Here is a 27,852-nt window from a genome sequence, read left to right on the forward strand (position 1 = left end):
GCCTGAAAGAGTTAAATATCAGGTATGTAAGTGGCTGACTCAGTCCTGACTCAGACAGGAAGTGACTATAGTGTGACCCTCACTGATAAGAAATTCCCTTTTTTACCTCTTTCTTGCTCTCAGAAGCCATGTTTCTGCTAGGAAAGTGTTTTATAGTTGGAATTTCTTATCAGTGAGGGTCATACTGTAGTCACTTCCTGTCTGAGTCAGGACTGAGTCAGCCACTTACATACCTGATATTTAACTCTTTAAGGCAGGGAAAGAATAAAAAGAACACAGCCTAGTTATTTGTGTGCTAGGCACTGTACATACACCACATGTCTATCTCATCATGTCACATGTCACTTCGGGTATCCTTTAATTTGTGCTGCAGGTCTGCTTTTTCCATGTATGATGTGCAGATTGATTCAATACAAGTCAATGGCAACGCTGCAAAATCACATGCGATTTTGACGTTTTATTAGATACTTTTTCGTTTAAATTAACTTTAGTGGCATGCAGGGGAAAATTGCAATCTGAAAATTCAAAGAAAAACGCACAAGGAAAAAAAAAAAAAAATCGCAAAGGAAAAATCATACGGAAATACCCCAAAACCAACCAAGATCCATGCATGCAGGGCAGCACAGTGGCACAGTGGTTAGCAGTTTCGACTTGCAGTGCTGGGTCCCCGATCCGAATCCCAGCCAGGGTACTATCTGCACAGAGTTTGTAGTTTCTCCCAATGTCTGTGTGGGTTTCCTCCTGGCACTCTGATTTCCTCCCACATCCCAAAAACATACAGATAAGCTCATTGGGTTCCCTCTTAATTGTCCCTAGACTATATGATACATGCATTACACGATACCTACATAGACATAGGACTATGGTAGGGGTTAAATTGTGAGCTCTTCCAAGGGACAGATAAGTGATAAGACAATATATACTCTGTACAGCGCTGCAGAAGATGTTGGCGCTATATAAAGTGTGAATGGCCCCTATGAGATATGATTGCTGCAAATGCTATTGTCATCCAATATCTCAGTAATATCGCTTATCATCATAGCACCCTGCAGAGCCTGATATTGTTTTGTAATGTCAATGTGTCCCCTGAGCTGGTTGTTAATCTATATTATTAACAAAGAGCCATAAATGTGAGGAAATCCTAGGCCTGTGCGATTCTATGATTATTTTATGGTGTTTACATAAAGTATGGTTTATATTCATTATATTGTAATTCCATATATCTCTGTTACATGATGGGATTGGGATCAGAATATTAGTCAGTACTGTAGTAGGTTTATTTGAGTTATGCAAGTTTGACTATTTTATTATAATGATTCGTCAGCTACAAACGAACAAAGTATGACACAGGAAGGGAGGAGGACCCTGGACCTTTATAATTACAGTATATGGTTGGTTGGCTCTATGGGAGCCGATTTTTCTATTTTTCTGTTAGGTTGATCACTTTTATTAATTTGCCAGTGATCCATTGCCTCCAGCAATCACAGTCAGTCAACTTTGAATTAATTACGGACAGTTTATTGATGGCAGGGGTGTTTGGGCATCTCATCAGACCTTCATCAACCAGGGAGCCAATGTAGACTTGAAATCCTCTTGAAGGGGGCAGCATTGTGAAATGTGGAGGGCCTTCTTGTCCACTGTATCACCACCTGTAGTGGTCAAGTGGTTAAAGGTCAAAATATTGCACTGGAAAGACGAACTATCTGCAACAATCAATACAAAATAAATCTAAGACAATTGCAGCTTAGATGATTAATATTACTTCAATTTGATTGTTATGCTATTCTGATCTCTGTTGTTATGCTAATCTTTAGTACTTATTTAGGTGTTAAAATCATCACTTATCCCTGTCTTAATCAAACTCTCAGTGATCTTTACATTTCCTAAAACAAAGCATGCTAACAATAGCTCTGTGGCGCCCTTCCTGCAGCTGTACCTCCAGGCTTTTGCCTGGTTTGTCTATGCCTAAAAATGGCCCCTTTGTGATCACTCTGCTGGCTGCTTGGTCTGTGTTGCAATAAGTACTGGACTTTAAGCAATATATAAAAAAAAAATGCGCAAAAATGCAGTGTCTCAAAGATGGGACAAAAACTTTATTGATACAAAACACACAACTTGACATGAAAAAAATCTGTGTAACCTGAATAAAGAGGCTCAATAAAGGCTTGTTCAAATTGTTTGGCTGGCAGAAAAAAGGACCATATTAGTAGAATTGACATAATGGTTGAATTGGCAACGACACTAGTCCATTTCGGGGTGAATATGCCCTTCGTCAGGCCAAATAAGCGAATTTACAATTTCTGTGAGGCGCCAGCCAGCGTAAGGAGCCAAGAGAGTAAAGCACGGAGAAAGGCACCTGAGCCTAGCAGGTACACAATGTGCAAATTCACTGGCACTACATAGAGGAGGCAGCTAGGTGTGTTTTGTATCAATAACGTTTTTGTACTATCTTTGAGACACTGCATTTTTGCGCATTTTTTTTAATATATTACATAAAGTCCAGTACTTATTGCAACATAGTTTATATGGATATAGTGGAAAACCCGCTACATGGACTGTACTTTTTTGCCTTTAACCACTTGCCGACCGCACACACATCTGCGTCGCCGGTTGCAGGCTAATTAATCAGGAAACGCAAGCGGCTGCTTCCTGTCAATTCACGGCGGGGGGCTCCGTGAATAGTCTGCGGGCTGCCGATCGCGGCTCGCAGGCTAAATGTAAACACAAGCGGAAATAATCCGCTTTGTTTACATTTTTACAACGCTGCTAACAGTAGCAGCGTTGTACTAGATCAGCGATCCCCGGCCAATCAGCGGCCGGGGATCGCTGTCACATGACAGGCAGGAGCCTGTTAGAGGCTGCACAGGACAGATCCGTTCCTGTGCAGCCTCCGATCTCCGGGGCAGGGAGGGAGGAGAGGGAGAGGGGGAATCCTGCGGTGGAGGGGGCTTTGAGGTGCCCCCCCGCCAGCCACACGCAGGCAGGGGCGATCAGACCCCCCCAGCACATCATCCCCCTAGTGGGGAAAAAAGGGGGGCGATCTGGTCGCTCTGCCTGTTGTTTGATCTGTGCTGGGGGCTGTAGAGCCCACCCAGCACAGATCTTCTAAATCAGCGCTGGTCCTTAGTTAAGGGGAGGTAAAGGCTGAGTCCTGAAGTGGTTAAGTTTTAAAGGACAGTACCCACAATATATATTAATGGCTGCTTGGTCTGTACAGGCATCTAAATAAAGCTCAGAAATCCTTTAGCTGCGTCATTATGGTGGTAGTACCTTAATTTGCAGGTTATTGGATCTAAGCGAATGCAGTGTAAAAAGTTCCCAGAATAGACGGTGAGCAGGGGAACGTTTTCACACCGCAGGGCTCCAGACCTTGTCATAATCAGCCGAGGGAGCTGCGATGAATGAAGTGGCTGGAACTCATTTTCCGCTCAGAACCCCTTAATACGTCGATTACGTTTTTCTTAAGCAATAGGAATGTTGTGGAGGGGCTGGAGGCTCGATTTGCCGCACGCTGTTTTCCTCTCATAACAGATAAGAGCCTTTTTTTCCATTTCCTTTGCTTATTGAAAGAAGCCGTGAGACAGCTGCTACCTTTGCACAGCGGATCTTCTCACTTCTCTTGTAGGAACTTGGCTGTTTTACATTTAAATGGAACTCAGAAGCCATGTTGGGGACTTGGACAATGCTGGGAGTGTTCCGACTCCTTCTCTACTGTTATCTTCCAGTGAAATTATTACTTCTTAAAAATACTTAGAACTGGAAGACTACAGTGTGGCTTTGGAACTTCAAAAAGGGATACACTCATTTAATTTTACACATTTTTCATTATGACTGTGCATTGATCCATTCTAAAGAGTACCTCCGGTAAAAAAAAGACAGCAATGTCCTGAGGGATTGGGGGAGTCTCAGGCTTAAATACTCACTTCTGATCCAACGTCATTTGGTCACAGGTGATGCTTCGCCCCCCACCTTGGCAATGTAGTCACACCCATGTTTCCAAAGCTCTTCAGAAACCTCCGCCGGCGTTGTCGGGGCTTGCCCTCAGCTTGGAAGCCCCTAATTAGGCTGCGGCTGCTGAGCTAGGGGCAAACCACAGCAACACAGATGGGTGTGGCCAGAGCCTCGGTGGAAAATTTGAAAACAAATTGCCATAGCCGCAATATCGAGGGGGCAGTGCGATCCCCTGCCTAAGATGGCATCTGAACAGTTACGATTTTAATCCTGACTCCCTTTCGTCATTAAGACGGAGCCAGGCTTTGTCTTTTCTTATTGGAGTTACTCTTTAACCACTTTGGGACCGGACAGTTCTGGCCCCTTAAGGACCAGAACCGTTCTTTACCTGTATAAATACAAGATCACAAGGTCAGGAACCAATGAAATCAGCTTCTGACCGTGATACTGAAGCTCTGCTGTCACTGTGATGGAACATCGGCGCAAATGGCGGGCACAGCAAGACTGTACGCTGATTGAAATCTAAACTCTGGCCGGCATGGCAGCACCCAAGCGTAGATTTTAATAAGCAAAATATGGAAGAGGTTAATACAGTATTTCAGATTATGGCAACTGGAGTTATCATACTTTGTTTATGTGCAATTATAATATGATGAACATGACCACCTGATCTTAGCGTGTCCTCAGTGCTTGTGCAAGCCTTACCTATCATTATTTTGTTATTTATATAGTTACAGCATGTCACAGAGTGTTTCCTTTTCTGTTCCAGGTTGAGCGAGCATTGTGGCTGTTACAGGCCACTAACCTATCCCTCTTATTCTGACACCTATCAATGCGTATGTCTAATGCAGAGAATACACGGTTAGATAGTTTGTTATCAATCGAGCCGCTGATGGCTCGATTGATAATTTCCAACAGGTCCGATCACCGCGCGGATCGATTCCCCGCTCGATACCCGCGGGCAGACAATAGCGGAAATCGAGCGGAAGATAAGGAAGCGCCCGCGGGGACAAGCGGGAATCGATCCGGGCGCCTGCGGGGACGCGGCGGGAGTCGATCCGGCGGCTAATCGGGCCGCCGGATCTAACCATGTATTCCCAGCATAAGATAGAGTAACAGGGCAGAGGGCGTGGCTTTAAGGGAATCCATGCAGGGGCTCCTTGGTAACGTAATTGGGATTATGGGAGAAAGATCATCCTTCTAATAAACTTGCTCCCTTTGTTTCCTGTGGAAAACAGGTTTTGCTTGGAGACAGTGTGGCATGAGGACAACTCAATGGCAGTGCTCTGGCAGGATGGGCCAAGGTTTTCCCATTGGATGGAGAAGTCATGTGACTCCACAACAAGAGGGCTCCCACAGGTAAGTATGGGGTGCTTGGTGCATGCAAGGTACATCTTCAGTGTAAGGAGAAAGGAGAAGTTCATCATACCCATAATTCAGCTATAAACGACATATCACATTTTAATTTCTCATCTATCTGACCAATTTTTTTTTATAGATCTGCCTCCTGAAATTGGATTTAGTATGTTGTTGCGAAATGTTATGACTTAGAGGTGCTCCCTTATAGCCAGGGCCAGATTTCTTGAAAGACCACAAAGGCCCGGGCATTGGGTGGTTGAAGGCCAAGGGGCACCCTGACATGAAAGAGGGGTTGCTACATATGAAAGAGGAGGGTGATGATGGGGAACAATTAATGAAAAAGAAAACAGATGCTCAAGGGAGCTGTTCATGAAAGAAAGGGGCTGCTGTACATGGATGATACACATAGAAGAGGGGGCTGCACATGGAATGGGAGCTGCTGCACAAGAAAGGGAAGTCACAACATACTATATTTTTACTATATTTTTAAAAATATAAGATGCTCCGGCTATTTTTTTTCTCCTGATTTTTGTGCTCTAAAAGTAGGTGCTACTTTTAGAGCACAAAAATCAGGAGAAAAAAAATGAACCAAACCTAGGTGCAGGGTCGTCTTATGAACCCATTCCCCTCTAAAGTGTCTCTATCTAAGCTACACTGGCCGGCTACACTCCACTTCACTAACTAACCCCTTCTGCCCCCCCAACTACACTACACTTCACTACACTACACTTCACTAACGAACCTCTGCTGCCCCCACCAACTACACTATTCTTTTTTTTTTTATTCAAACTCAGATTAAGCATCCAGGGCGTTACCCGACTTTTTCACCAGCCTCTCTCCATTCTTATTTTTGCCCTCGAGGCCTTGCGTCAGGAGTGTTAGCATCATAGTTTGAGAAAACATTTTTCATATGCTAATAAGGATAAAAAAAAAAAAAAGAAAGATTGTGTATTCTTACTTTCTCAAACTCATCTTTACAGAGATGTTTTTAGTTATATCTGGTTAAATATAATTGCAAAAAATTATGTCTAGAAAACAAAGAAAAACGGCTTACTAGAAGTAGGCTGAATTGAAATTACCTACTTATACATGAATATGTCTCATTCATACTATTATACATATGCCCCTCTTTTCAACCCAAACAAAACATACCCTACACAGCTTTACATTCATTTACTCCAACAGAAACCACCCAAACGGCCACTCCCTCAAAATTTCTAAGCTCATATATTCCGCAATTTCCCCCATTTCTCCTTCCAACAATGAATTGTGTTTGATGATCCTTCCACCATGTTTTCTATATTTATCTCACATAAATCATCTATCCCTTTTACCCACTCTGCAAAGTTTATAGGTGTCGATTCCTTCCAATGTCTTACTATTATTTGACGAATAATTAGAGAGCCTACTTCTTTTCTATAGTGTCCGGGGTTCCTGGTTGAGTGTTGACACCAAAATTAGCGGTAAACGGAGAAATAGCAAAGCCTTTCTCGGTCCTAGATTGGCAGAATTCAATGTAACCTCCCCATAGTTTTTGTACCAGCTGACAGCCCCACCACATATGCACTTCATTGCCTCCCATCTCCCTACATTTCCAACATCTGTTATTAACTGATGCAGAGTACTTATTGTAAAGTACCGGGGTAAGATACCATCTTGATATTATTTTGTATTGCATAAGTTGAAGATTGCAGTCGGGGATTTTCCATATATATTCCCAAATCTGTGGCCACATGTCTACCATCGTAGCGTTCATCAGCTGATCCCATTTTTTACAGTAAGTTGGAAGGGTACCCTGGTTTGAGGTCAGCAAGAAATCATACATGGTTGAGACTGTATGAGGAGGTCTTTGATTAGTAAGCATAATTTTTTCAATTATATTAGGTTCTATCCTAATTGGGGTGTTTTTGTTAAGATAGCTGTTCACTTGGAATTTCCACCAAGTTTTTTTGCTATTGCGTTCATCTAATTTGTTTACAATACCCAATTTTCGGTTACCAACAAAATTTATTATACGAACATCTTGATCTATATTAGCTGTAGAGAACCAAGTTAGGGCAGATGCAGGGAGAAAGTTCGGATTACTTCTCAAGGACGTCATAGGGGACAGTCCTGTCTTATTATGCCATGATGTAATTAAATTATATAACGTCATTAAAGTGGGTTTTATTAGGCAATGTGACGAACTAGTAATACAGTTTTTAATTGTTTTGAGGTGCCATGAAAAGATGTCAAAATTTACTTCTGCATTTTCAAATATAGGCCAGATTTTAGTATGGGCTCCCGGAGGGGAGTTAATTCTCCGCTCGATAACTCTTAGCAAGTGTATACTTTGGTAGTAAGTAAGTATATCTGGTGCGGCTATACCCCCTCTCTTTTTATCTTTTGAGATCGTTTTATAATTAATTCTACGTCTACTCGTAGCCCAAATAAAATCCTGAAAGAGCCGTTGCCAGTCCTGAAACCAGGATCTGGGAAGGGAGACTACACTATTCTGCACTACACTACACTAACGAACCTCTGCTGCCCCCACCAACTAGACTATACTACACTACACTACACTACACTACACGTCACTAACGAACCTCTGCTGCCCCCACCAACTACACTAGTACACTACACTACACTACACTACACGTCACAAACAAATCTCTGCTGCCCCCACCAACTACACTATACTATACTACACGTCACTAACGAACCTCTGCTGCCCCCCACCAACTACACTATACTACACTACTCGTCACTAACGAACCTCTGCTGCCCCCACCAACTACACTATACTACACTACATGTCACTAACCAACCTCTGCTGCCCCCACCAACTACACTATTGTACACTACACTACACTAACGAACCTCTGCTGCCCCCCACCAACTACACTATACTACACTACTCGTCACTAACGAACCTCTGCTGCCCCCACCAACTACACTATACTACACTACATGTCACTAACCAACCTCTGCTGCCCCCACCAACTACACTATTGTACACTACACTACACTAACGAACCTCTGCTGCCCCCAGCAACTACACTATACTACACTACACTACACGTCACTAACGAACCTCTGCTGCCCCCACCAACTACACTATTCTACACTACATTAACGAACCTCTGCTACCCCCACCAACTACAGTATTCTACACTACACTACACTAACGAACCTCTGCTGCCCCCACCAACTACAGTATTCTACACTACACTACACTAACGAACCTCTGCTGCCCCCACCAACTACACTATACTACATTACACTACACGTCACTAACGAACCTCTGCTGCCCCCCACAAACTACACTATACTACACTACACGTCACTAACGAATCTCTGCTGCCCCCACCAACTACACTATACTACACTACACTACACTACACTTCACTAACTAACCTCTGCTGTCCCCAACAACTACACTACACTTCACTAACTAACCCTTGCTGCATCTCACCTGATCCTGCCGCCGTGCTTCTGTCCTCCATCTGCGGTAATCTGAGGCTGTCCGATCATACAGATTGAGGTCTTCTGTATCACGAGGCTGCCCACTCATCAAGAATCTTCAGCAGAGCTGTGCAGAGGGTCCTTAAGTGGGGGGTGCTCAAATGTAAAAAAAGGGGCCTCGCCCCCCCCCCCCCCCCACACACACACACACACGAAATGCACAGTAGTACCTACAAGTGGTGGGGGATCTCCTCTCCAGCCCCCTTGCTCTGCTGTGATATGTGACCTTCATCCCCCTGGCTCTCTAATTGTCCCAACTGTCCCAAACCATACCCCTGAGCCCCTCCTCTTGACACATACATTTAGTCACAGAAGCGCTGGCTGCATTCAATGGTGTGGAGTCAGTCGGACCTGTCACCAGTGGTCGCACGTTCCCCCTTCCTCGTTTCTGGCTAGGGGGGTACTGTTTGTCATGCGGGTGCTGAATGCAGATGCTGGGTGCCATGTGGGTTCTGGGTGGGTTACAGGGTGTCATGTAGGTTGTGGCTACGGGTGGGTATAGAGTGTCATGCGGGTGTTGATTGCAGGTACTTAATGCCATGTGAGATCTGGGTGCGTGTACTGGATGTCATGTGGGTGCAGTTTCTGGGTGTGACATGGATGCAAATATTTGGTGCCATGCCTGTCTAAATGCAGGGACTTGGATGCAGGTACTGGTTAAGTGTGTTCTTGGTGCAGATAGCAGGTGCCATATTGAGGCTGTGTGCAGGTGTAAGTACTGGGTGCAATGTCAGGCCTGGGTGCAGGTATCGGTGTCATGTGAGTGTGGGTACTGGGTGCCAACTATGGGGGATAGGTGTGTGGGTGGATGTTGGGAGAAGTAAAGGTCAGTAGTGGTCAGTGTGGGTGCTGCAGGAAGGAGAAGTAATTGGGGGTGCTGGGGGAGAGAGAGATCAGTTTAGGTGCTGAGGGAGGTCAAAATAGGTGCTGCTGGGGACAAGAAGGGTGTCATTGGGTGAGGGAGAGGTCACTGTGGGTGCTGGGAGAGGCAGGATCACTACAGTGCTAATGCTGGGGATGGAGAGGTCACTATGGGTCCTAGGTGAAGGGAGAGGTCACTGCGGGTGCAGGGTTAAGAGAGAGATCACTATGAATGCTGGGGAGGGAGGGGTCACTGCTGTCAAGGAGACACCATCTTACCTGCTCCCACACAGCTGCAGGGATGGTTACACTAGAATTTGGTATGGGACGTTTTTTCTCCAAAGTGTCCCAGATGGGGAGGAGCTTCCTGTGGGTGGTGTGCAGGGCTTCCTGTGTGCGGTGTGCGGAGCTTATCGTGGCCATGGGCAGGGCTTATTTTTCACTGCCAAAGGAGCATTTTTATGGGTATTTTAAAAGCGGGGTGCTTCGGCACCGAGAGTCCCCCCCCCCACCTCTGCACGTGCCTGCTCTTCAGTATCCCATCTAATCACTGCAATCTCGGTATATAGACTGCAACCTTCCGGTGTATGCATGTCTCTGCCGATACCCTACCTAGTTACAGCATCATGGCACGTGATGTCAGGTGCACGTGCGCTGTGGGTCACACAGAAGAGGCACTGTAACCAGGAAGTACCATGACGCTGTAACTAGGAAGGGTATCGGCAAACGCACGTGTACACTGGAAGGCTGCAGTCTACATACCGAGACTGCAATGATGAGGAGCGCGGCGGATGGGACGCTGAAGAGCTGGATTCTTGATGAGTGGGCCGCCTCGTGATACAGAAGACCTGATAGGGCAACCTTGAATTACCGCAGACGGGGGACAGGATCGCAGCGGCAGGATCAGGTAAGTATATTCCAGGACCCAAAACCGTACCTTTGGAATATAAGACTCCCCCCCCCCCCCCAGTTTTAGGGAAGAGAAGGTGCGTCTTATATTTCAAACAAAAAAAAAGGTACTTAGCCTAGGGGCACAAAAAGTATAAAAAAAAAAACCTTGCTTATTGCCCATATAAGTTCCTCATATGCAGGTGGAATTACTGATGGAAGTTTTTGGAGATAAACTTACATAAATGTCCTCCATCTCAGTCTCCCAGCATCCCCTTCTCTTTCTCTGCAACTGAGCGGCTTTAAGAAATGAATGCAAATATGAATTCATTTTAATGATAGAAGTTCTTAATAATTTGGTCTTCAGATATTCTTTTGCTATTGCTGCTCACCATCTGAAAAGGCTCTTAAATCTTCCACAAGTTGATATATTTTTTGGAAGGTTAAACTTAATATATCACTTCTTGTAGATTGTCTTCTATAACACTTGGCACTCTTCACAATCGCATGAAGATGTTTATGCCGGCTTCATTCAAATCGTGGAGCGAGTGAAAAATTCAGATTATTCTTTGGAGAAAGGTCTTGCTTGTTATGCAGGATTTTCAATTTCTCCAAAATATTTGAATGCCAAATATTCTTCAGCGAGGCCCGGCAAGGCAAGCCTTTGTTATAGTTAGCTAACAGATCTAATAACTTCACAAGTCTCCACCAGGAAAGATTAAACATTCATCTAAAAGTAGGAGAACTCTGTAAACTCGGATTTTCTTAAAGGATTAGCGAAGGTGTAACATAAACATCCCAAATGTCTCTCTAGTGGAGCGGAAGTCTCTGCTTGTGAACCAAATGCTGCTGTCCCTCTTTGTTCCTCAGGTGTTCAGGGTTGACATATATAGTACGTCTAGATATATGCAGGGCAGTTTCTAAGCTAAGTTGCACCCAGGGCGAGGGTGTAAAAATTGTGCCCCCTTCCCTCCACCCCCGTGGACTCGTGAACCCTTACTCTTTAGGGACAGACATACAGCCACAGGTCACAAGTAGATATGACTACTTACTAGTGACCAGCCGCTCATCCAGGAGGAAGCAGGGTCCAAGGAAATACACAGGCGAAGAGAGCCCGGAAAGCCTACTCCTCCATGGGTGCCGCGCACTGACAGCCTGCACAGTACTGCTACAGGACATCAGCAGGGGCTTGATTCATAAAACGGTGCTGTTAGCACGCTGTGAAAATGCTTTGTGTGAAATTTCGCGTGATAACGGTTATCATGCGAAAAAAAATCGCTTTTGTGCATTAACGCAATTTTTTTGCACATTAACGGTCCCTTTCATGGGATAAATTTGCGTTATCCCGCAAATGGGACCGTTAACACGCAAAAAAATGCCGTTAACACTCTAATGCGAATTTTTGCAATTTTTCTCGCAAAACCCGTTTTTCACATGAAAACGCGTGAAAAGCCGTGCTAACAGCCGTGTTAACAGTTAGCACCGTTTTGTGAATCAAGCCCCAGGTGTCATCAGGTGGTGGTGACGTGTAGATGACTTGACGCTCACTGGCGAACTCAGGGGGCTATTCCGGGTGTCTGGAACCTCCCCCCTGCACTGAGCTGTGTATTCAGCCAGGGAAGCCCGCATAATATAAACAGCCTCATTCTCCCTCCCTTCTTACTTCTGGTGCTTCCCTCCAGCTAATAGAATGAGAGAGGCAGCACAGCTTCCCTCACAAGAAGATGCAGCCTGCAGTGAGAGAATGTTGATTATGGAGTCCTGGACTCTCCACAGCACAGAAGTGTCTGACATGATGAAATTAGAGTACAGGCAAGCTGGTAAATATGCACAGCATGATGCAGAGCTTGCCTGGACTCAGGGTCCGTGGGCAAACATCTGTCTGGTCTCTCCCCATTGTTATAATGACTGCATGTGTGGGTAAGGTGTTTAACAAGCTGAAAAGTTTTTGACAGTCCCTAGACTCCAGGAGGGCTTCTTTCTGACTTGTGTGAGAGACTGACAGGGACAGGAGTCCGATTACAGGCAAGTAGCCTGTGTGATGTGGGACTACAATACAGATAAGTTCTCTGCTCCATCTCAGGCTATTCTCAATTTCTCCACTCCTCTCTCTGGGCTAGTGCACGCCAAAATGACAATAGCAATCGCTAGCAATTTGTGAGTGTGATTTTGTGAAGTGATTTTCAGAGCGATTTTTTTAATGAATTGCTCAAAAACATGCTACATGCAGTATACCTGCGATTTTGAAAAAATCACAACGCTGCTGTGGGAACACCCACATAGGGTAACATTAGTCAAGCGCTTTTCAAATCACTGTTGATTTGAAAAACGCTCAGAAGCACTCTTGGTGTGCACCAGCCTCCTTCATTCACCTTTGTTTCCCTCTTCCCCTAGAGCTGGCTGTGTGTTCTTGTCATACAGGAAAGCTAAATAAAAGTGCAATCCTGGTGAGGCAAAATATTATTATTTAGTATTTATATAGCGCCGCCATCTTCCGCAGATGCATATATCCCTGCATCATATGGGTATCGCTTGCGCTATGTGACACTATGTAGCATATTCCACTGAATTGTCCAAACTAAGTCTATCTCCTGTTCCTCTCTTGGGGAGTTGTTCCAGCGCTGTACCTCGTTCACATTTGCTGCTACCAGAAGCCCTCAGAAACACTTGTGTCCTTGAGTACTTCCAAAGATAGGCAGCTCCGTAATACGCCAGCGCACTTTTGTGCATGGGCAGTATGGAGCCACCTGTATTCGGAAGCACTCGGGGACATACGTGCTTCTGGACCTTTCAGGAACCCCCCCCCCCCTTAAAAATCCTGCGTTTGCCCCTGACGCTGGACGCAGGCAGCCTAGGAGGAGTCAAGGAAGGTGATCGCGCTGGTAATCTTCTTTCTTCTTCCATTTGGCTGCACCGCGTGTCACCAGCTCCCCTAGCGGTTATGTCCTTCTGCCTGCGCCCCCTTCTTCTACTTGCCGGTTTGTGCCCAGGGCGGTCGCTCTGTCCGCACTGCCCAAGAAATGGCCCTGGATATATGCATTATTTAACTACTGCAAGTGTTCATATGTTCAATGCAACCTCTCAAATTATCACATGCTTTAATTTAAAAAGGCTCAGCAATGACACATGTAGGAATGTAGTAAATTATTCAGGATACACAATTTTACGTTAATTTTCCTGATTTCAGCATCACTTCCTATATCTATATATTGGTGTATATTGATATGTAATCTCGCCCTCCCAGTGATTTCACAGCCTAGGCTATGATGTCATGATGTCACGAGACCAGGTGTTGTTTCTGCTCACTTCTGGACACTACAAACAAAAATTTTGCAGTGATGCACCTGCCAGCAGAAAAGATGTGATACATTTCAGAATGTAAATCAGGGTGAGGAAATATTTTACATTGGGCAAAAACTGACTAGATCATTTCTAAAGCAATATTGTAAAAAATAAGCTATTCTATTAATTATAATATATTCAGTTACGTTCCTCTTTAACCAATTAAGCCTTTTGGACATAGCTGCTATGTCCAAAAGGCTGCTTCCGCGCTGCTGTGCGCTCCGTTGGCCGATCGAGCATGCACCCGCTCTCCTGTGCCTCTGCCCGTTAGCCCGGAGATCAATGAATGGAAACGCAGTTCCCATTCATTGATCTAAAGCCCCATCTACACCATACAATTTTTTGTCTGATTCGATTTGATTCGATTCAATTTGCCATTGCAAAGCAAATCAAATCCTGATCAGACATGTCGGATTGAATCAAATCAATGAATCGAATCGGACAAAAATTTGTATGGTGTAGATGGGGCTTTAGTCCCCTAGAAAGACAGACGGCTTCTATGAGAAGCCTTGATCTTTCTGAAGAAAAAATACATTTCACGTCCTCCCTTCACTTCCTGTAAGCGTGATCACTCGCTTACAGGATGGAAAAAAAAATTACTGAGGCCATCTTGTGGCCAAACAGTAAAACTACATCTACATACAATTTTTAAATAAACAGACATTCAATTACATTTATAAATGAACTGTTTATCTCCCACACTCTACAAAAAAATAAATAAATACAATTTTTAATAAAAAAAAATACAATGAAAAAAAACCCTAAATAGCTACCTAAAGATCTGAACTTTTGTAATATGCATGTCAAGAGGGTATATTACTATTATTTTTTTAAAATTATAAGCTTGTAAATAGTGATGGACGCAAAACTGAAAAAAATGTACCTTTATTTCCAAATAAAATATTGGCGCCATACATTGTGATAGGGACATTATTTAAATGGTGTAATAACTGGTAAAAATGGGCAAATAAAATACGTGGGTTTTAATTATGGTAGCATGTATTATTTTAAATCTATAATGACCGAAAACTGAGAAATATTGTCTTTCTTTTCTTTTCTTAATATTCCCGTTAAAATTTATTTAGAAAAATATAATTCCACCCAAAAATATACCACCCAAAGAAAGCCTAATTGGTGGCGGAAAAAACAAGATATAGATCATTTCATTGTGATAAGTAGTGATAAAGTTATTGGCGAATGAATGGGAGGTGAAAATTGCTCGGATGCATAAGGTGATAGGTGAAACAACACTGAAAGCTGAAGTGGTTAAAGGTCAAGGTCACATATCTTTTTACATACAAACTACAAATGATTAATTCCTTTTTGCAACCAAGTGTCATGTGTTGCAAAGTCTTAAAGTACCTGTACTGGTTGTCCCGTGTCCCCACTTCCTGTTCTACTGACTGGGGCCATATACCTGTCAGGTTCATCAGAACTGTGGTTATTTATAATACTTCAAGTACAATGCACCATGATTGACTATATGTTTCTTTTTATGTACCATGTTATTTAGTGGATTGACACGAATATGAAATGTCTGGTTGTGGACTGTACCTACTGTTCGTAGTTAATTGAACAATGTTGTATGGCTGATGTTCCTTGTTTTCAATAAAATCTTTTAAATAGAAAAAGGGGTGGAGCTGTGTTTATATATCACACCCCCTTGCAATGGGAAAATCCACCTAGCTAGAGGACAGCTAAAGAGGAACTATGCCAAAAAATAGTACAGTATAATCTCTTAAAATAAACTCTGATATAGTAAACATCCTGGTATAGTAATCTACCTCTCCAGGTCCCGGCCAATCTTTATTATAAGTCTACGGGAGCAACGCCTGGTATAGTAAACTCTGATATAATCAAACTTCTGTTATAGTAAACATGTTTTTTGGACCCTATGTGATGCTGACTCTGGATATAGTAAACAGTGGGTGGAGCATGCGCCACATGTCAGTGTGAAGCCCATGGTCGGCTGCTCTCTTCAGGCCGGTTGCAGGTGAGTTGATGCCTAATAACATTTGAAAGAAGAATGGCGCGCAAGCACGGCCACACCTGCGCAGTAGCAAAGAGCCCTGTCGGAAGTCTATGGGAGAGTCCATAAGTGGCAACAGGGGACCTGGGTACGCCGTGGGAGCCTTCTACTGGATTTAGAGGCTTTCTTCTTCTTAGGTAAGTTTTTTTTTTTTTTTTTGACCCGAGTTTCAGCTCATGTACATATTAAATCTGATTTATAAATTCATGGCTGCAGTGCACAGCTATGCGGCTATTTGTGGTAAGTTGTTACCTGGATGGCTGAATGTGGACTTGGTGTGTTTGTCTAATTTTGTCATGTGACTGACTATGGCTGTTCTCTGGAGGTTGGAAAAATTGACTTTTGTTCATGGTCCTCATTATTTGAAGTATTGTAGGGTACCGTTTGCCTATATATTTTTCCACTAAAAGTCGTTCCTCTTTTGCAGTTAAATCACATGTGAGGTATGCATATATGCAGAATCAACCTCAAATAGAATCCTAATCAATAATGCAAATACAATCTATTACTTCATTCCTGAATAAATCTGAGATGAGATCTCTTGGCTGGAAATAATAACTCCTTTTTGCTTATATGAGGCAAGAAATTCATCTAGAGCTGTCTGCTTATAGCACTCTTGGATTTCAATACCAATCATAATAATGACGGCCAGGCCGTTCTCAGAAATTTGTAGGCCCCATACCGTGCAAACTTACTGGGCAGAGGAATTCAGCTCTGTGACTGAAAAAAAATGCACATTATTTGTGTGCCGCAGTGTAGAATTCCTTAACTCTGTAGTTGTTTTTCCTGTTCAGTGCACACTGCTGGAGCCTGTAAACAGTTAAATGTATGTTACTCAGCAGGGAGGGGGAAGGGCCCAGTCACTGTGGGCCCCAAACTGTACTACCGGTAGTCCTGCCCTGCCGACGGCTCTGCCCCCAGGTAGATACAGTAACTACATTCCAACTGTGTTAGTTTTGTGTTGTTAGTGTGCACCAAACAACACAGGCCCAGAGACAGCAGGCAGACCCCCTCAAACAGCAAGACACATATTTTAGAAGCTTGTCCCCCAAAATACACAAATGTGGCAGCATTTCCTCCAAAATATGTGTCATTTTTCCTCGAAATACACATTTTGTGGCATCGTTAACCCACATTGTGCGGCAGCGTTTCCCACAAAATACTTGTAATGCGGCAATGTTCCCGCAAAATACAAGTAAAGCGGCAATGTTCCCACAAAATACACGTAATGCGGAAGTGTTTCCAACAAAATACAGGTAATGCAGCAAAGTTTCCACAAAATACATACATTTGGCCTAATTTCCCACTAAAAAATACACATAAAAACATGAGGCAGCATTTATCAAAAATAGAGCACAATGTGTGCATAGCACACCAGTAAACAAATGAAAAGGAATAGAAAACCCCATTTTTGCAAAGGTATAAACCAATTTATTAATAATCTTAAAAAAGACACGCAGTGTTAGTCCCTAAAGTGCAAATCCCCATAAGTTAAATGAGGCAGCATTTCCCCCCTTAAAAAAACACATTAGGCAGTGTTCCCCTTTAATATTGTTATTTATGTGTGTCTCCTCCATCTGTCCCCCCCCCCCCCCCCTCACCCAAGATAGTGTGCCCTAATGTCCAAATACCTGAAAATAAAAGCAATCTACTCAATTAGCAGGTGACTCTCGGCCTCAGCCTCCAGCGTCGCTCCCCAATCTTCGTATCTTCTGCACTGACAGGCAGAGTTGGGTTACAGAGAAATGGTGCCCAAAGTCCTGCATTGGAGACACAAATAGACTCCAGTGCTGGGCTGTGGATGCCATTTTCCCGTAGCCCTGCTCTGCCCAAACCCACAGACTCCCGCAGCCAGGGCCTGGCCGAGGCATAGGCTGGAGAGGCTCCAGCCTCAGGGCGCAGTGTAGGAGGGGGCGCACAATTCATTCAGCTGTCATTCCTAATTGTGTATGAAGCAGAAATAAATAAGAAAAGGGGATACATAGCAGTGACTGCAAGCCAGATAACTAGATATTAAGGTGTTGGGGAGGTTGTGGGCCCTGTGGCCCTCTTAGTCTAATAGCAATCAGTGTGTGACAGCTGGGGTAGGAGGGATGGAGGGGCGCACTTTGGTGTCTCAGCCTTGGGTGCTGGAGGACCTTGTCCCTGCTCTGCCCGCAGCCTGGAGGTGAGCTGCAGCCGTCAGACGCTGCCACGCCAGTTCACCTGCGGGGGGCAAGATCTGCGGCATTGAATCCGGCCCTGCATCGGCAGGCCAGATCAAATAGCCAAGCAGGACAAATATGGCCATAGTTTGCCCACCCCTGGTCAAAACACCTGTCTGGATTCCATAATTCAGACTATTAAGGTGTATAACTGAACTCCATGCACATAAAAGTTATTTTAAGCTTTCTTCACAAAAATGGTTCTGCACATTTATTTTGTTTGTATGGCATCACTTCTGTCTAAGAAAAGGTCCTCTGTTGCACTGTGAGGGGCGCATGCTGTGACGAAACGCATAGGGCGGAGTCAGAGGTGCGCTGACGTTTCTAGGAAGCAAACTGCTGTGGGCGTACTGCCCTGTGTACCGCGGCCAGGGCAAGCGGACTGTACAGAAACTGTTTGCCATTAACTTTTAATAAAACGAAGAAGGATTCAATCCACCAGGCGGGACCTTCATTGTGGATATCTTATATGCAACTTTCCAGTGAGTGATTCACAAAGGGGGAGTGCAGATCTGATCCCTCAGTGGTGGTGGCTCATCCCCCAGGAGTGCAGCATGGGGGGCAGAGTGTATACTGTTTACGACAATACTTGGCACCATGTGCGTTCTCTCAACTTGCATTTCAGGGCATATCTCTCTCTGCCTTTAGGAGAAGTGGATTAAGAAGCGCGGCTGTTTGCGGATTTGTATTTATTTGGGAGTAGAGTGACTCTTGTATAGCTGCGATCCCCTGAACAATTACCCATTGGAGTGCAGTTACCTTTTGGCTTTTTTTGGTAGTAAGTTGAGGAAACTAGACAGACCCTTCCAGGAATAATTCAGGAATATGGAGATAGGCCCCTATAGGAGGCAGAGCACAGACCTGGTTGTAATTGCGAGCACTTGAATCCCCGGTTTCTTCACCACTGCCTTTAGTGGGAAGGTAATTGTGCTAAGGTCTGAAAATCATCTACGAGCCCCCAGCAAAAAAAACCTAATAGAATGTAACTAGAGAAATATGTAACAATAGGTACCAGGTGCTCAAACACATAGTGAAACCTCAGCTAATGCCCAAGTATAAATAAGTTTAAACCTTCAACTTCCTAGCATGCATTAAAATGTGCTAGGAAGCTGTATGTCTTTAGCTTTTGATAACCGGAGAAATAACCCCGGCTTCATTCTCAGCATCTCTGACCAGGCTGGAACTTTTTCGTCTTTTTTTACAGAATTAATGAAGCTGCACAAAAGGAAACCTGCGGTGTTAAGGAAGCCATGCGAGAAGTCTGCAGAGTTATTTCAAGTTGTGAGTGAGTCATTTCTTCCAGTCTATCTCACCAGGGTTCTCTGCATACAGAAGCGATGGTCCTCTTGTGCTCACTCTGAAGGTGTATCTTCATAGAGGCAGCAGAAAGCTGGAGATCTTTCTGAAAAGATGCTAGCTATGCCCTGCCATGACCTACACTGTAACTATGCACCGCTACTGAGGTGCTTATAGTTGTGGACATGTAGATAGCACTGTGATATACTGCTGTTATACTGCATGATTGCATGGGATCTATCTATGGTGTTCTAAACCTGTTCATTCCCGTCCTGCTGTTTGTGTGTACTGGATAAGAACAAAAAACAAAGATGGAAAATTGAGAGCTCACACTAGCCCAGCAAAGTCCCCGTTATTCGGAACTCGAGCAATCGGAAGTCTCAACTAACCAGTATGCCTGAAGGGATAACGGCGGGTCAGTGAAAAATGGCGCCCAGCACCGTTAGATAAAAATGGCGCCCCATTCACTTACATTATCAAACGATATTGATCATTTTAAAATGTTAAAAAATGGCGCTGACCTTTTGAACGAAATTTATCGTTTTAAAACTTTTTTTTTTGTCCTGCCTGAACGATATTTATTGTTTTAACCCCTGCTTTGCTGCCGTTTGGAAAATATCTGCCCGCCGGCTTTAATGTTTAATAGCAAAGCCCCCTTAAAAGCTAAAAACACCAAATTTGCAGGGAATGTTAAGAAGAAAATTGTGAACAAGAGGAAAACATTTTTTTTCAAAAAGACCTTATAGTTTTTGAGAAAATCGATTTTGAATATTCTTCTTCTGACCGTGGGAAAATTAAAAGCCTGCCAACTGTAGCGGTTAATAGCAAAGCCCCTTTAAATGCCAGAAACACCAAATGTGTAGGGAATGTTAAGAAGAATAGTGGGGACACGAAGAAAAAAAATTGTTCAAAAAAGACCTTATAGTTTTTGAGAAAATCAATTTTAAATCTTCAAAGAGGAAAATGTATATATTTAAATCGTGCAATGACATTTCCGTGGAAACAATTCCCGCCGACTTTAGCAGTTAATAGCAAAGTCCCCTTAAATCCTAGCAACACCAAATTTGCAGGATATGATAAAAAGATACTGGGAAACATTATTTAAAAAAAATGTGAAAAATTTCATTAATTTTTTTAAAAAATTTAAATTTTTGGGATATGTTCAGAGTGTGGGAAATTTTTTGAAAAAAATGACGTGGGGTCCCCCCTCCCGAGCCTCTGTAACCCCTTGTCCACCATGCAGGCTGGGATAGCCAGAATGCGGAGCTCGGCCGACTGGGGCTTTGCACCCTGAGCTATACCAGCCCGCATGGTCCATGGTATGGGGGGGCTTCTGGGGGGAGGGGCGGCCAAGCCTTCCCCTCCCCCCCGGAACCCTTGTCCAATCCATGGACAAGGGGCTCTTCCCACCTCCGGTGCCCCAGGAGGAGGTGGGGGCGACGACTCCCTGGGGGGGGGGGTTCATGGTGGCATCTGGGAGTCCCCTTTAACCCTCCTGGCGGTATGAAACATTCCGCCAGCTGGCAGCACAGCAGTTTTTTTTGTTTTTTTAAATCATGTAGCGAGCCCAGGGCTCGCTACATGATAGCGGCGATCTCCGATCAGGAAATCCCGTTCAAAGAACAGGATTTCCTGGAGGGCTTCCACCGTCGCCATGGCGACGGGGCGGGATGACGTCAGCGACGTCATTGGGAGTCCCGATCCACTCCTCGGCGCTGCCTGGCACTGATTGGCCAGGCAGCGCACGGGGTCTAGGGTGGGGGGGCGCGCGCCGCAACAGATAGCGGCGATCGGGCGCAGGGCGTCGGCGATTAGTGTGCTGGCGCAGCTAGCAAAGTGCTAGCTGCGTCCAGCAAAAAAAAAAAATTATGTAAATCGGCCCAGCAGGGCCTGAGCGGCACCCTCCGGCGGCTTACCCCGTGTCACACACGGGGTTACCGCTAAGGAGGTTAAGAAGGGGACCCCCAGATGCCCACCCCCCTCCCAGGAGAAATGAGTATAGGGGTACAAAGTACCCCTTACCCATTATCACAAAGGGTTAAATGAAATAAAAACACAACCACGAGAAAAGTATTTTAATGATCTTAATTAACCACAAATACTTACCTGTACCTTTAAAAAAATGTTCCCACGCCAATATATCCTCGGAAATGATCCAACGAATAACAATATCCTCTTATCTTGCAATCTTCAATTAACTTGATTGAAGATCTCCCACGCCAATTAGAATACTATACCTTACAATGCGTCCTGCGTAGGGACGCATAGCACGGCTCCCGCTGTCCTCCCCGCCTCCTCACCTGTCACCCTCACCTAGCCTGGCACCTGGTGCACTCATGGGTGCACCGGGTGCCACCCTAGGTGAGGGTGACAGGTGTAGGCAGGTGGGGAGAGATTGAATCAATTCATTTGATTCAATACAAAAAGAACCGGCTCATTTATGAGCCGGTTACTATACCTTAGGATGCGTCCTGTGCGGACGTATAGCTGCCGGCTCCGCAATCTCTCCCCACCTGCCTGCACCTGTCACCCTCACCTAGGGTGGCACCCGGTGCACCCATGGGTGCACCAGGTGCCAGGCTAGGTGAGGGTGACAGGTGAGGAGGCGGGGAGGACAGCGGGAGCCGTGCTATGCATCCCTACGTAGAACGCATTGTAAGGTATAGTATTCTAATTGGCGTGGGAGATCTTCAATCAAGTTAATTGAAGATCGCAAGATAAGAGGATATTGTTATTCGTTGGATCATTTCCGAGGATATATTGGCATGGCAATTTTTTCTTAAAGGTACAGGGAAGTATTTCTGGTTAATTTAGAACATTAAAGGACTTTTCTCGTTGTTGCGTTTTTATTTCATTTAACCCTTTATGGAAATGGGTAAGGGGTACTTTGCACCCCTATACTCATTTCTCCTGGGAGGGGGGCAGGCATCTGGGTTCCCCTTCTTAAAGGGGACTCCCAGATGCCACCATGAACCCCCCCCAGGGAGTCGTCGCCCCCACCTCCTCCTGGGGCACCGGAGGTGGGGAAGAGCCCCTTTTCCATGGATTGGACAAGGGCTCCGGGGGGGAGGGGAAGGCTTGGCCCATGCAGGCTGGTATAGCTCAGGGTGCGAAGCCCCAGTCGGCCAGGGCTCCGCATACTGGCTATCCCAGGACAAGGGGTTACAGAGGCTCGGGAGGGGAACCCCACGTCATTTTTTTCAAAAAATTTCCCACACTCTTAACATATCCCAAAAATTTAAATAAAAAAATAAATAAATAAAATTTTTTAATTTTTTATAAAAAATAATGTTTCCCAGTATCTTTTTAACATATCCTGCAAATTTGGTGTTGCTAGGATTTAAGGGGACTTTGCTATTAACTGCTAAAGTCGGCGGGAATTGTTTCCAAAGAAATTTCATTGCGCGATTTAAATAGATACATTTTCCTCTTTGAAGATTTAAAATCGATTTTCTCAAAAACTATAAGGTCTTTTTGAACAATTTTTTTTCTTCGTGTTCCCACTATTCTTCTTAACATTCCCTACACATTTGGTGTTTCTGACATTTAAAGGGGCTTTGCTATTAACCGCTAAAGTCGGCGGGCGTTTAATTTTCCCACAGTCAGAAGAAGAATATTCAAAATCGATTTTCTCAAAAACTATAAGATCTTTTCTTCTTAACATTACCTGCAAATTTGGTGTTTTTAGCTTTTAAGGGGGCTTCGCTATTAAACATTAAAGCCGGCGGGTAGATATTTTCCAAATGGCAGCAAAGCAGGGGTTAAAACGATAAATATTGTTCAGGCAGGACAAAAAAAAAGTTTTAAAACGATAAATTTCGTTCAAAAGGTCTGCACTATTTTAACCTTTAAAACGATAAATATCGTTTTAAACATATATCTTAAGTTCTTAAGTGGTTTTTTTTGTGTAGGTTGCAGGCCATCAAATACTCACTGAGCCTCCAGCGACGTCTTCTAGCCTTTCTGTTGATCCAAGCGGCTTCCTATCAGCTTCACGGTATCCATGCACAGCTCCTGGCGTGTCACATGACTCAATGCGGGTCAGGTGACACTAAGGGAGCCGTACACGGCGGATGTTGGAAAGCCACTAGGAGCTTCAGGAAGGCTAGAAAAGAACACTAGAAGCTCGGTGAGTATTTTATCCTACATGGGGGGGAATGGTTTGTGCTTTTTGGCACATGTATCTGGCATCGGGCGATCCCCGCCGGTGCCAGATACTAGTGACTTTGCTGTATGTTAGAATCAAGGTAGATACAATAGCTTTAAATGGGGAACGATACTCACAAAGGTAGGTTCGCCACTAAGGTAGCCACTGATTAAGCAGGACCCCACTCGGGTTAGGAAGTGGCTCTCTGTAGACAGGAATAGATAGTAAAAAGGGTCTCATCCTCCACCCTGCACAATAATTGAGCAAACAGAGGCACTAAAAAGAATAAAAATACACTAAAACAGTATAAAAGAGGAGGTAGTGGTGGACTTACCTCCCCAATGAAGACACGCAATGCCTTGATTCAGACAAGGATTTTATTGAAAACTCCTCAATGATTGTGACGTGTTTCGCAGGCAATTAGCCCACTTCCTCACGCAGAGAAGTGAGCAACTAGGAAGCAAACAAACAGTATGCTAAGAGTACATCCTGTTGGAAACAGTAAATTCGGGCGCCTGAGGCAAGTGGACAAAAAGGGCGCCGCCATTGACTGCCATATTAATTATCTTTTGACGGGCGCCCACCGGGAAAAAAGGGCACCGGAGAAAAATAACGTTTTACAAGCGGCGCCCGGAGACTTTTAATGTTTTATAACTGCTTCTCATGATTACACATTATTTAAAGGACTTACGAGCCCAAACTGTCTAAAAAAGCAAAGTACCTGTAAGCTGTTTAAATGCACGGAGGACGCCGTCCGCGCCCTCCGTGCAGTTCCGCCGGGTCCCCTTCCTGAGATCGCCGTCCGCGCCGACCCCGACCCCCCAGGCCGGGTCGGGCTCTCGTGCCGCTCTCAATATGGCCGCTTCCATTGGCCGCGGCTGCGCAGTCCGCCTGGCCGCGAGTGCGGCTGCGCAGCTCTACGGCCAACCCCTCTGATCCACGCTACAGTGCCTGGTTCGGGGGGTTGGCCGTAGAGCTGCGCAGCCGCACTCGCGGCCAGGCGGACTGCGCAGCCGCGGCCAATGGAAGCGGCCATATTGAGAGCGGCACGAGAGCCCGACCCGGCCTGGGGGGTCGGGGTCGGCGCGGGGGGCGATCTCAGGAAGGGGACCCGGCGGAACTGCACGGAGGGCGCGGACGGCGTCCTCCGTGCATTTAAACAGCTTTCAGGTACTTTGCTTTTTTAGACAGTTTGGGCTTGTAAGTCCTTTAATGATTTATAATTTTTTAAACATTATTGTACAGTACAATATTGTTTTAAAAGATTATTGTTAAACGAAAAACAGCACAATATTTTTTTTAAAGCGTTATTAATGCTTATCACAGGGGGGTCTTAGGTTTAGGCACCACCAGGGGGGTCTTAGGTTTAGGCACCACCAGGGGGGTCTTAGGTTTAGGCACCACCAGGGGGGTCTTAGGTTTAGGCACCATCAGGGGAGTCTTAGGTTTAGGCACCATCAGGGGGGTCTTAGGTTTAATCACCACCAGGGGGGTCTTAGGTTTAGGCACCACCAGGGGGGTCTTAGGTTTAGGCACTACCAGGGGGGTCTAGGGGTTAGGGGTAGGTACAGGGAGGGTTCTGTGTGAGAGTAAGGTTAGGTATAGTTTTAGTAAAATTCTTATTAAACTTTTATAGAACGTTATTATACATTTCACTTTTTAAACAGGGAAGATTAACGTTTTTACAATTGCCGATTTCATACACTATTTAATGATTTATAACTTTATAAAACATTATTTTTAAACGAAATATAGCACCATTTTTTTTTAAACGTTATTCATGCTTATCGTTTAAAACCCTGCGCCCTTTTTTCCCGGAGCCCTTTTTTAACGTACACCATCCTGTTATCATGTCATCTGATAGAAAGTTAACCATAATAATACAGGGACTTCATAATCATATTACATTGCAAAAACACTGTTTGTAATACATAAACATGAATAAAAAGCACTAAATCTATCAAAATCTGTATTTTCTGCTTAATTTCATATCAAGGCTGCTGGTATAGTGACACTAGGGTTATATATTCAAATCTGTCTTGCGGTAGCTTTTGAAAACCATTGCTCCCACAATAGGTTAAGTCCTCTTTAACTAATACTAAAATTACAAAACTGTCCCAGTGGGCCATTATAAGTATACAGATCGGTTCTGGAAGCCGTGCGGAAAGGAGACAACCAGAAGCACAGAAAGTGCGGCAACATCAACACACTGCAAGGCGGTTTCTATGCCGGCCTCCTTTTCTCACAGCTTTCGGCACACATCCCTGAATTACAGCCATAAAATACTTTCCTGGCAGAGAACTGGGCTTCTGAGCGCAGGGGATAGATTAAAAAAGGTCAATAGTTCATATATTTTATCCCTCTGAGACATGAAACGGACTGTGCCTTTGAGCTGAGACAAAACAATAAATCTACATTTTTAATTTTCTAAACATAACATAAAACTGTGGGGTATCTACAAGTAATTTTTAGGAGTAGGAGGTTAGACACAATTGCTTATTTTCACTTAAGTTTCACTTTAAGTTATAGTTAAATGGAACCCAAGGCGAGAGGGATATGGAGACTGACATGTTTATTTCCTTTTAAATAATGCACATTGCCTGGCTGTCCTGCTGATCCTCTGCCTCTAATGCTTTAAGCCATAGACCCAACACATGCATGCAGATCAGATGTCTATGACAAATCTAACAAGATGAGCTGCATGCTTGTTTTAGGTGTGTGATTTAGACCCTACTGACCAGAAAGATCAGCAGGACTGCCAGGCAACTGGTATTGTTTAAAAGGAAATAAATATGGCAGCCTCCATATGTCTCTTGCCTCGGGTTCCTTTAGCTAAGTACCCACGGGGGTACAATTGTAGCTGTCGCCGCACACGGGAGCGTGTGCGCGACAGTTCGGCGGCAGTTCGGCGACAGCTCGTCGCCAAATCCCTCTGCATCCACACGGCAGCAGAGGGATTAGCGATGCGGCGGAAGCTGTCGCCGAGTTTCCTCCCCCCCGCCGGAAGCTCCGTGTGGTGTGTGTGGGTAGCTGTCGCTAGCCCGCATACACATGCGGGGCTAGCGACAGTTCCGGCGAGGTTGCGGCGACGACTGTAGCCGGCGATTGAACATGTCAATCGCCTGGCGACAGCTCCGACGGGCGACGGTTCGGGGCGCGCGCATCATACACACGGGGGAACTGTCGCCGCAACACGCGCGTGCCACGCGGTTGCGGCGACGGCCGTCCCCCGTGAGTATGGGCCTTTTTAAGTTGGTTGTTTCCTAGTGCTGTCTATGAACCCATGTTACTTAGGTATGCAGACATAGGCAAGGAAGGGTGAAGTAGAGGAAAGTTTAGGTCGGGTATGCTTGAAGAAATCGAGGAGCAATGAAGGAAGTACGATGTTGTAGTGGCAGCCCGGTGACAGTTGCCCTGATTCCGTTCTCTCTTGGGAATCTGGGACAAGGCAAGATTCTAATAGCAGCTCCCGCTTAATGTCTCCATGCTGGAGGTCGGCACGCAGCGGGGGCAGGAACTGAAACTGGTATTAGAGGCACTTAGCAATGCTCAGCATTCTAATGGAGTCATTTGTAATTTTCCGCTGAGATTATAGTACAACTCAATTAAATGACACTTTTTAACATCTCCTTTTTTTAACTTCTAGAACCAGATGTTTGGGCTCGGGAGAAGAAAATAACAAGTCATTTACATGGGAAGAGACCTCTTAACGAGCTCCCTTTAAAATAGCTAATGAGTGTTAGTGAAGCTTGAGAGACGCAGCTCATTATTATCTGATTACAGCTCTCTAAAATGTAAAGTTCAACCTCCGCAAAATGATTATTTTTGTTTTCGGATATTATGGAGAGGAAATACAATTTTATGGAGTTTTTCTTGCTATCTGTGTCCCACAACTGGAAGATGATCCTTCACTTCCTGTTATAAAAGATCTTCTCAATAGGGACCGCAACACAAAAAAACAGTGTCTTGTAGAGTAGAGAAGACTTGGAATGTAAATCAAGGTTTAATTGGTGCCAGAGCCAGTCTTAAGGGAAATGGGGACTGGACAAATGTTAACATGGTACCCCCTGCCCCCCCCCCCCCCCCCAATATAGTGGTACTAGGTAGCCTTGCTCCCACCTTCCCAGGTAGCAGCATTAGGTGGTTTTTAGCCCCTTCCCCATTTATCGGTAATAGGTGGCCTTTGCCCCCCAACTCCCTACATACCGGTAGCAGTATTGCTTATTCCTTAGTCCCCCCACATGACATTACTAGGGTAACCTTTGTCCCTC

General features: G+C 44.7%; 1 long non-coding RNA gene across 2 annotated transcripts; it reads left to right on the forward strand.

Moving 5' to 3' along the window:
• Nucleotides 1–5,250: 5,250 nt before the first annotated feature.
• Nucleotides 5,251–27,296, forward strand: LOC137517844 (uncharacterized). 2 transcript variants are annotated; one of them, XR_011020689.1, is made up of 3 exons: nt 5,251–5,310; nt 19,343–19,419; nt 27,228–27,296. It is a non-coding gene; the product is annotated as an uncharacterized lncRNA (long non-coding RNA). The 2 variants fall into 2 exon arrangements; XR_011020690.1 differs by having other exon boundaries at nt 19,343–19,423; nt 27,228–27,292.
• The last annotated feature ends 556 nt before the right edge of the window (nt 27,297–27,852 follow it).

The sequence above is a fragment of the Hyperolius riggenbachi genome, chromosome 5, assembly GCF_040937935.1.
Source record: "Hyperolius riggenbachi isolate aHypRig1 chromosome 5, aHypRig1.pri, whole genome shotgun sequence".
Lineage (NCBI taxonomy): Eukaryota > Metazoa > Chordata > Amphibia > Anura > Hyperoliidae > Hyperolius > Hyperolius riggenbachi.